The sequence below is a fragment of the Phyllopteryx taeniolatus genome, chromosome 1 (genome assembly GCF_024500385.1).
Source record: "Phyllopteryx taeniolatus isolate TA_2022b chromosome 1, UOR_Ptae_1.2, whole genome shotgun sequence".
In the NCBI taxonomy this organism is placed as follows: Eukaryota; Metazoa; Chordata; class Actinopteri; order Syngnathiformes; family Syngnathidae; genus Phyllopteryx; species Phyllopteryx taeniolatus.
In genome coordinates, this window is record NC_084502.1 from 41,536,727 (window position 1) to 41,545,916 (window position 9,190).

Sequence of the window (9,190 nt, forward strand, 5' to 3'; positions counted from 1 at the left end):
GCAATTTAGAGTCGTCAATTAACCTACCATGCATATTTTTTGGAATGTGGGAGGAAACCGGAGTGCCCGGAGAAAACCCACGCAGGCACGGGGAGAACATGCAAACTCCACACAGGCGGGGCCGGGGATTGAACCCCGCTCCTCAGAACTGTGAGGCTGACGATCTAACCAGTCGGCCTCCGTGCCGCCTGTATTTTATTTGTTAATTTAAAAAAAAACATTTTTTGTTCTCTTGAGTCTTATTTTGCCGGAAAGTAATTTATTCTTAATTTTAGTATTTGTTAATCTTATACGGTTCTTTTAATCCTGCTTTACCTTGAGTGACATTAACTGTACCCCAAATAAAATGTATTTGTTATTTATGTTCCTGTTTTTTTGCCTGTATGTGTTTTGTTTCCTCCTTGGTGAGCATTGGTGGGCGGAGCCCCCTGTGTCACACCTGCTCTCAATGTCAATCAGCAGGGTTTTTAGGCACAGCAGAGGCAGAAGGCAGATATTGGATTATTGCTCTGCACTTATGTTTAAAGCTTTGTTTGTTATTTATTGTACAGTAAGTACTTCTTGGATTTCCTTTGTTTAGCGTTTCTTGTGTAGGGCTCATTCCATGTGTAGATTTTGTTTGTTTTGTTTTTCAGCTCTGGCTCCCCCTCTGTCCACCTCTTTTAGTTGATTTTCTGCCAGTTAGAGTTACTTTTTCAGGCCGAATTTTTGTTGTCATTGTTTTGCATTTCATTTTTAAATTTTTTTTTTATTTTTAATTTTATTTTTTTTCCTCCACATTATCCGTGCACCCTTGGTTTACAGTAATACATTTTTTTTGATTGTTCAATTTATTTTTTTTATTTATTTTAAGTCTGCTTTGTAGTGCTTAGAGGATTTTACCTTTCCTGAGAGGGTTATTGTTATTATTATTAGTAGTAGTATAGCAGATTTTCTTCCTATATATTGATAATGACAAAAGTTAAGTTCCACCTCTACAGTTAAGTATACATTCTCGCAAGAAATTCATATCTCCGGAATGAGACAAACTAAACGCTTGCAAAGCAGCACTGTAAATCTTTTCTATTCTCCCTTTCAAAGGGCGATAATGATGTGAAGGACTCTAATAATGAGAAATCCCCCTCTGATTAGAATGAGATATGAGTGAATCTACCCATCATCTCGATTCAATTTACTTTTGGTGATTTTTTAAAAATGATTTATTTATTTATTTATTTTTTCCCCCACTACATGATTTTAGCATCAACTTAAAGTGGGAATATTGTGAAACTTGGAAAAAAAACTACGCTCCACTTTCTGTGCCTCTTCATGTTTTAACACACAGTCATACCGAAGAGGCAGAAACAAATTAGTCAATTTAATACTTTCAAAATAAATAAATAAATGCTTAGTTTTGACTTGTTTAATATTTCTGTTACCTCAAAATAATTCTGTATGAGAGAGTAAAATATTTTAAGAACAGCTCTCAGTATGTTGCAGTCCAGTTCCACACCACTGTAAACTACAACCAAAATAACAAACGTATTAAAACAAAACATAATCCCTCCACCCGACACACAGATTGTAACTGATAGGTGACATAAAGAAAAAAAACATCTAAGCATGAACCTTTGGGGAAAGCTTCAGATTATGCTGTAGATCTGGTGTTTCGTGACAGAAGGTTTTGCAAAGCTTCTCCTAGTCCTGATGCCAATAAAGAGGAGTCGATGAAATATCTTACCACATCACCACCTGTGGCAAAATCGAAAACAACGCACTATGGCACACAGGAGGACTCCTACCAGAAACATTTCTGTGATAGTGCCTTTAGTTTGGGTGCGAAGCCATAATAGAACCTTGATGCCCAACAGACAAATTCATAGAGGTCGCTTGAGGTGTGTATACTGTGTAGGAGTACCAATTAAAAAGTAATGTTAGCAGATGTTGACACGAGGTGGGTGTGGTGAAGGACTCAAGAGCAAAACACCGAACCATGTATGGCTGTTGGACACTCTGACACTGATTGCATCATCACAAAGCCTTCAAGGACCTAATGTGAACACTGGCACTTATTCCATAGTTTTGGACTCAAAAACGATGTTTGCAGAAATATTCCCCACAAAATAGACTCAGTCGTAATTATAGGCTTGCTTTCTGATGAAATATTTGATTTTCACCCAGATTTTGGCCCACCCTCATTTTGGACACGTCAGTCTGTCACGGCCTGACATGTCAAGCGCAGAAGATGAGGACATTTCTTCGAACTACTACATATTCATTATATTTGAAGGTCTGGATTATTTTTTTTTTTCAGACCGAAATGAGTGAAAATAGTGATTTATGTCTTGTTTTGTTTTGTTTTTTTTATCATTAAAATGCTTCCTTAAGGAAATAAGACAGTCATGTCATCCCGCATTAGGTAAATTCTTGCAGATTAATGTCTGCATATTTAAACGGTGTTTGTCAGTTCAATTTTGTATTACAAATCCCTATGTCCTCAAGGATGTGTGTCACTCGCAGTCATGTTTGGATCATTTTAATTGAGGACACCCTAATAAATTAGCAATTTTTCAGCATATTAAACTAGATAGCTTTGTTAATGTGAGATAGCTGTTGTTCATTTGAGAGTGTAACATTATATAACAGCAATATAAGGAATAATAATACCAACTTGAAAAAAAGCAGTGTTTGTAAACTCAAGCAAGCTGTCTTTTTTTTCATTTCCTCAAAAGTTATCATTTTGGAGGTTAGGCGAATGCACCCGAGAGCTACGATATATAAAATAGGAATTACTACTGCCACTTTATAGTGTAGTACATTCCTTTGTCCACACCGGCTATTCAGTAAATTTGGTCTGCCACTTCTTCCACTAACGCCACACCAAGGTATAGCGAGCGGGTCGATTACGGCATTAAAAAAGGGACATTCCAAAGCCAATTAGTTAATCATCAATTGCTCCAAAATGGATTGACTGCCAGTTTCATTTTTTTGCACAAATTATAGAAACCCTAATTCCAAAGAAGTGAGGCCCTGTTTAAAACCTAAATAAAAAATAGAATACAATGATTTGCAAATCCTTTTCAACATATTCAACAAACAAGACAAGATGCTCAATGTTCAAACTAATCAAGTGTTTTTTTTTTTTGTTTTGTTTTTTTTCAAATATTCTCCCATTTTTAATTTGATGGCTGCAACACTTTCCAAAAAAGCTGGGACGGGGCATGTTCCCCACCTTTCCTTTTAACAACCCTCAATATGTATTTGGGAACTGAGAACACTAATTGTTGAAGATCTGTAGGTATAATTATTTTCCTTTCTAGCTTGATGTACAACATAAGTTGCTCAACTGTCCGGGATCGTCGTTGTCATATTTTGCATTTCGTAATGCGCAACATGTTTTCAATGGCGAAATATACCTGGGGGACACGGACAACAGGTCTCCTGCACTTTTTCAGAGGGTAGTCTTGGTCCCTTGCAGTTTTTTACTGTTCAAAAAAAAGTTTGTTTTTTTGTATAAACAAACTATATTGAATACAGCACAGTTAAAAAACAATGTAACACGATAATAAACGGCGAGTCAATAAACACAAGGACCACGTGGAAACCCCCTGCTAATTATACAGTAGTGCACTGGTCAACACTGTAAATGAGACTTGAGTAGCCCAATCACGTCACTTAGATCCTTTAACCCCTAACTTTAGATCAAGTCAAATAAATTTCCCCCTCGGCCAAGGACAATGCACTGTGAAACGAGTCTTAAGGAAGCAGAACACTTGCGCGTCTGTGAGCACATTGCCGCATCATCATAAGAGACGCAAGTTTTCAGATCCCTGTGGAATAATCTCTGACATGTTCGTGACACAGTCGTTTTGTTCCCCGCAGTCCTGAGTCCGCTGTGACTGAGAAATATAGATGAGCAGCAAAGAGGGTGAGGGACAGTCTGCAAGGGGAAGCTGAGAAAATTCTAAGATATAGTTTGAAACAGTGAGTTCATGAACAGGCACTCCTGTCTGTGAAATATCTGGATATGACCTATTTGTATTTAAAAGCCTCTGGACCAGTGCTTCTCAAAACTTTTACACCAGTACCATGGGAAAAAATACTTGTCCCTCCAAGTACCACCGTAACGACCAACATTGCAAATACAGTAGCATAAAACGAGGCACAGGTTTTATTCCTAAAAATTTAAAAACATTAACACTAACTAATTATAGGAAATTTAAAAAAAGTTGTACTTAGTAATTTAATTACGATATACATAAAAGTTAAATAAATGTACCTGAATGTTTGAAACAAACATTTCTAAATGATTAAATGCAAATGTATTTTACTGGCTTTAAAGGGGAAAAAAAAGTTGAAGCCTCTACAACATCATGCACAGTTTGAACATTTAATTCAATGATTCACTTATCACTTTTTTGTTGTTGTTGTTGATTCACTTACCACTTGAACACTAGTGACAAACTCAAGGCCCGGGAGCCAGCTCTGGCCCCACTTTATGTCGCTCAGGAAAGCAACTAAAGTGTGTCTACTTAATGTTTCTTGATAAATGGGTTTGTTCTTTTCATGCATTTTTTTCAGTTTTAACAGATATTACAAGATTTTTTTTCACCAAATCCCTTCTTAAGATAAAGTGAAGAATTGTTAAACATTTAATATTTTTGTACCACTATTTTCCATGACTTCTGATTTCGAATTCAATTTGTTGTTAACAATGTATTTAACAATCACTTTCTGTGGCAATTGTGTATGTAAAATAATATGCTGAAGTGACTATACATTTATATGGTTTTCATAGTCATAAGGGCCCTCTGAGGAAAACTTTAACTTGGACGTGGCCCACGACAAAAATGAGTTTGACACTCGATGGAGCCCGCCCCATACCACACTTTGAGAACCAATGCTCAAAGCTGTTGTTTTATAAATAATTGTTTTCTGCATGCGACCCTCAATTACCCCTGATTGATGCATTTAAAATTGGGGGGAAAATCATTGAGGTTTTTTGGGGCACAAAAAAAAAGTCTGTGCGGTGTGTCATACATATAGATAACACTTTTTAACGGCACACTAAGAAACGCATATAGACAGAATTTGTCCCTTACATCTTAAATATGTAAGGGATGTATAGTTCGGAGGTTGTTTATAACCAAATTTATAACCAAACAGCTTTTGGTGTCCCATAATGCAGCATTTCATGTAGCCTGGAGAGACAATGCATTTTGGGGCAGCTGATGTGCAAAAACCTCCCACCACATACTCAGAAATTCTTGATAATCTAGTTTACATCCGGGAATGTCTCCCATACTGTACAGAGTGAATATCACATACTCAATTTCACATCATACTTAGTATCTAGTTTACATCTGGAAATGTCGCACATACAGTACAGAGTGAACATCACATACTCAATTTGACATCATACTTAGTATTAATAGTATGTTGGCATGACATTCCGAACACAGCCATAGAGGGGAAATACATTCCCTCTGGGTGGCTGCAAAAGGGTCTTACAAGCCATCATGGCTGCCATTAAAAGACTACAAAACCCATCGTCAACAGGTCAGTCAGGGTAAAGGTTGCTGTCCAGCTAAAGCAGATGAGCTGATTGCTCTGGTGAGAAAGGTGTGTTAACAACAGCCGTGCAGGCAGCAGCAGAAAAAGAGACAGAGAAGTGAGATTGTTTTGTTTTTTCCTCTGTCGATATGAGGGTCTAAGGTCAGAGGATGCTTTGATGCTGTGTAAACCCCTTTGAGACAAATCGTTTGTAAAAAATGGCTATACAAGTAAGAGCCTTGTCTTAATTTGCAGATAATTAGCGAACTAGAATCTTTCAATGTGGATACCTGATTCTTGTGTTTTCACCTTCTCAGAATCAGAATCATCTTTATTTGCCAAGTATATCCAAAAAACACACAAGGAATTTGAAGCTGGAAGACCTGGTGACCGGGATGTGGAGGATCAGAGAGCATTTTGCATGCTCTTGTCTTAGTTCTGGCAGCATGCAAGTCCTCAAGGGTGGGTAGGGGGGTACCGACAATCCAATTTTGATTGTCCGTTGCAGTCGGAGCTTGTTCTTTTTTGTAGCAGCACCAAACCAGACTGTGATGGAAGAACATAGGACTGATTCGATGACCGCTGTGTAGAACTGCCTCAGCAGCTCCTGTGGCAGGCCGTGCTTTCTCAGAAGCCGCAGGAAGTACATCCTCTGCTGGGCCTTTTTGAGGACGGAGTTGATGTTGGTCGCCCAATTCAGGTCCTGAGAGACTGTAATTCCCAGGAACTTGAAGGTCTCGACGGTTGACACAAGGTAGCTGGACAACGTGAGGGACAGCTGTGGCAAAGGATGCCTCCTGAAGTCCACGATCATCTCTACAGTCTTGAGCGTGTTCAGCTCCAGGTTGTGTCGGCCGCACCACAGCTCCAGCTGCTCCACTTCCTGTCGATATGCAGACTCGTCACCGTCCTTGATGAGGATGATGACAGTGGTGTCATCTGCAAACTTGAGGAGTTTGACAGTCGGGTGCGCTGAGGTGCACTCGTTCGTGTAGAGAGAGAAGCACGGCGGAGAGAGGACACAACCTTGGGGCGCCCCAGTGCTAATGCTGCGTGTGGATGAGGTGGTCTCTCCCAGCCTCACCTGCTGTGTCCTGCCCGTCAGGAAGCTGTAAATTCACTGGCAGATGGCAGGTGAGATGCTGAGCTGGAGAAGCTTGGATGAAAGGAGTTCAGGGACGATGGTGTTGAACGCTGAGCTGAAGTCCACGAACAGGATCCTGGCGTATGTCCCTGCACTGTCGAGGTGTTCAAGGATGAAGTGCAGTCCCATGTTGACTGCATCATCCGGAGACCTGTTCGCTTGGTAAGCAAACTGCAAGGGGTCCAGCAGGGGACCTGTGAAGCTCTTGAGGTGGTCCAGCACGAGACGTTCAAAGGACTTCATGACCACAGATGTCTAGGCGACAGGCCTGTAGTCATTTAGACCCACGATTGCAGGTTTCTTGGGGACTGGAATGATGGTGGAGCGTTTGAAACAGGATGGTACTTCGCACAGTTCCAGAGATCTATTTAAGATCTGAGTGAAGACTGCCGCGAGATGATCCGCGCAGACTTTAAGGCAGGATGGGGACACATGGTCTCGGCCTGCCGCTTTGTTAATCTTGTTGTTTGAAGATGCGTCTCACATCCTGTTCGTAGATGGTAAACGCAGAAGTCAGAGGTGTGATTGTGGTCGGGGGTGCAGCCGGATGGGTGTGGGGTGTGAAAGTGTCCTTTTCAAATCTGCAGTAGATGGTATTCAAGTCATTGGCTAGTGTGCTATTGTTCTCAGCTTGGGGTGATCGTCGCTTGTAATTAGTCAGCGATTGGAATGCATGCCAGACTGATTTAGAGTCGTTAGCGCTAAACTGTTTTTCCAACTTTGCTGCATAGGTCCTCTTTGCAATGTTAATTTCTTTAGTCAGAAGGTTTCTAGCTCGACTATACAGGGCCCTGTCCCCGCTCTGATATGCGTCCTCCTTAGCTTGGCGAAGCTACTTAAGTTTAGCAGTGAACCACAGCTTGTTATTGTTGAAAGTGCAAAATGACTTTTTTGGTACACAAACCTCTTCACAGAAACTGATATAGGATGTGACAGTGTCCATCAGCCTCACAGTTCTGAGGACCGGGGTTCAATCCCCGGCCACGCCTGTGTGGGGTTTGCATGTTCTCCCTGTGCCTGGGTGGGTTTTCTCCGGGCACTCCGATTTCCTCCCACATCCCAAAAACATGCATGAATTGGAGACTCTAAATTGCCCGTAGGTGTGAATGTGAGTGCGAATGGTTGTTTGTTTGTATGTGCCCTGCGATTGGCTGGCAACCAGTTCAGGGTGTACCCCACCTCCTGCCCGATGACAGCTGGGATAGGCTCCAGCACGCCCGTGACCCTAGTGAGGAGAAGCGGCTCAGAAAATGGATGGATGGATGGACAGTCTCCGTATATTCATCCAGGCTGCCAGCTGAATTTTCAAAGACACTCCAGTCTGTGCAGTCTAAATAGCTTTGAAGTTCCATCTTTGCTTCATTGGTCCACTTTTTCACTGTTTTCACTGTTGGCTTCGTGCATTTAAATTCTTGCCTGTCTTGTTTTGTCTCCAGGGTTCTGATCCGGAGAAGGAAATAGCAAGAGGGGTCGATGTAGGCCTACTCTTCATGACTGGAGAAGCTGAGGATGGCGACATGCTCACAGACATTCTGGATGTTACAGTGATACTGGAGGACAAAATCATCCGTCAGCTAAAAAGTGTTCCAAATGCCTTTGCTGTCCTAATTAGCCGCTCGTATAGTCTCAACATTGACTGTCCAAAGGGACTGAAATACAGCTTTGAGCTAATCCAGAAGGTTTTCATGGATGTTGGCAGTATGACATGTTCATCCAATGTTCTTGCGCAAGAACAAGATTCTGCAACAAACAGTTTGATCAGATCTCTTCAAGTGATCCATCTTTCGTTGTTTATGGATACAGACAGGTGGGATCACTTCAAATGTTATCGATTTTTGGACTGCAACTGTTAAATGAGACCTGACTCAATTCAAAACTTGGTCTACACATCTGTTGAAAGCTCCTGTGACTTCTGCAGCCTCCTTTTTTTTTTTTTTAACATTTTCATTTATTTGATACTCTTCTGTGGTAAACATTGCATAGCTCAAATTCATGGCCATATGCTATAAGACTGTCTCCCTCTTTCACTCTTTCTGTTTGTCTTTGTACGTTACCAGAATAAAGAAGGTACAGGGGAGTGAGAGAACAGCATTTGTTGACAAGAGATTAAAAATTGAATGAGACAGATTTAAAATATATCAACATACTATGCCAAAATGAGTGTCAATGCATTTCAAACTCTACCTGTGTCAGTTCTCCATACATAGACATTACTTGCATTGTAAGATTCAGATACTTCTAAAAAATGTTCACCATTTTTGGAGTGCAGCAGTTTAAAGCACCTCTAAATTTGCAACTGTTATGTTTTTAATTATATTTTCATTGTTTTATTAATTTATAGATTTTTGATAAAATGTTATTTGTAAAAAAAAAAAAAAGGAAGAAAGAAAAGTAATGTCTTTGTGTATTCCACTCAGTCATTTTAGAAAATAAGTGATTTAGTGGACCTGACAAATAATGTGATTTGGGGGTATTGATCACACTTAAGATTGTCAGTGAGGTCAACCTTAACTG

The 9,190-nt window shown here is 40.3% G+C and overlaps 1 long non-coding RNA gene across 1 annotated transcript; it reads left to right on the forward strand.

Annotated features, from left to right (window-relative positions):
• The first annotated feature begins 483 nt into the window (after positions 1 to 483).
• LOC133475402 (uncharacterized) lies at positions 484 to 8,876 on the forward strand. The gene is made up of 3 exons (XR_009787814.1): positions 484 to 550; positions 2,161 to 2,269; positions 8,113 to 8,876. It is a non-coding gene; the product is annotated as an uncharacterized LOC133475402 (long non-coding RNA).
• Positions 8,877 to 9,190: the final 314 nt, after the last annotated feature.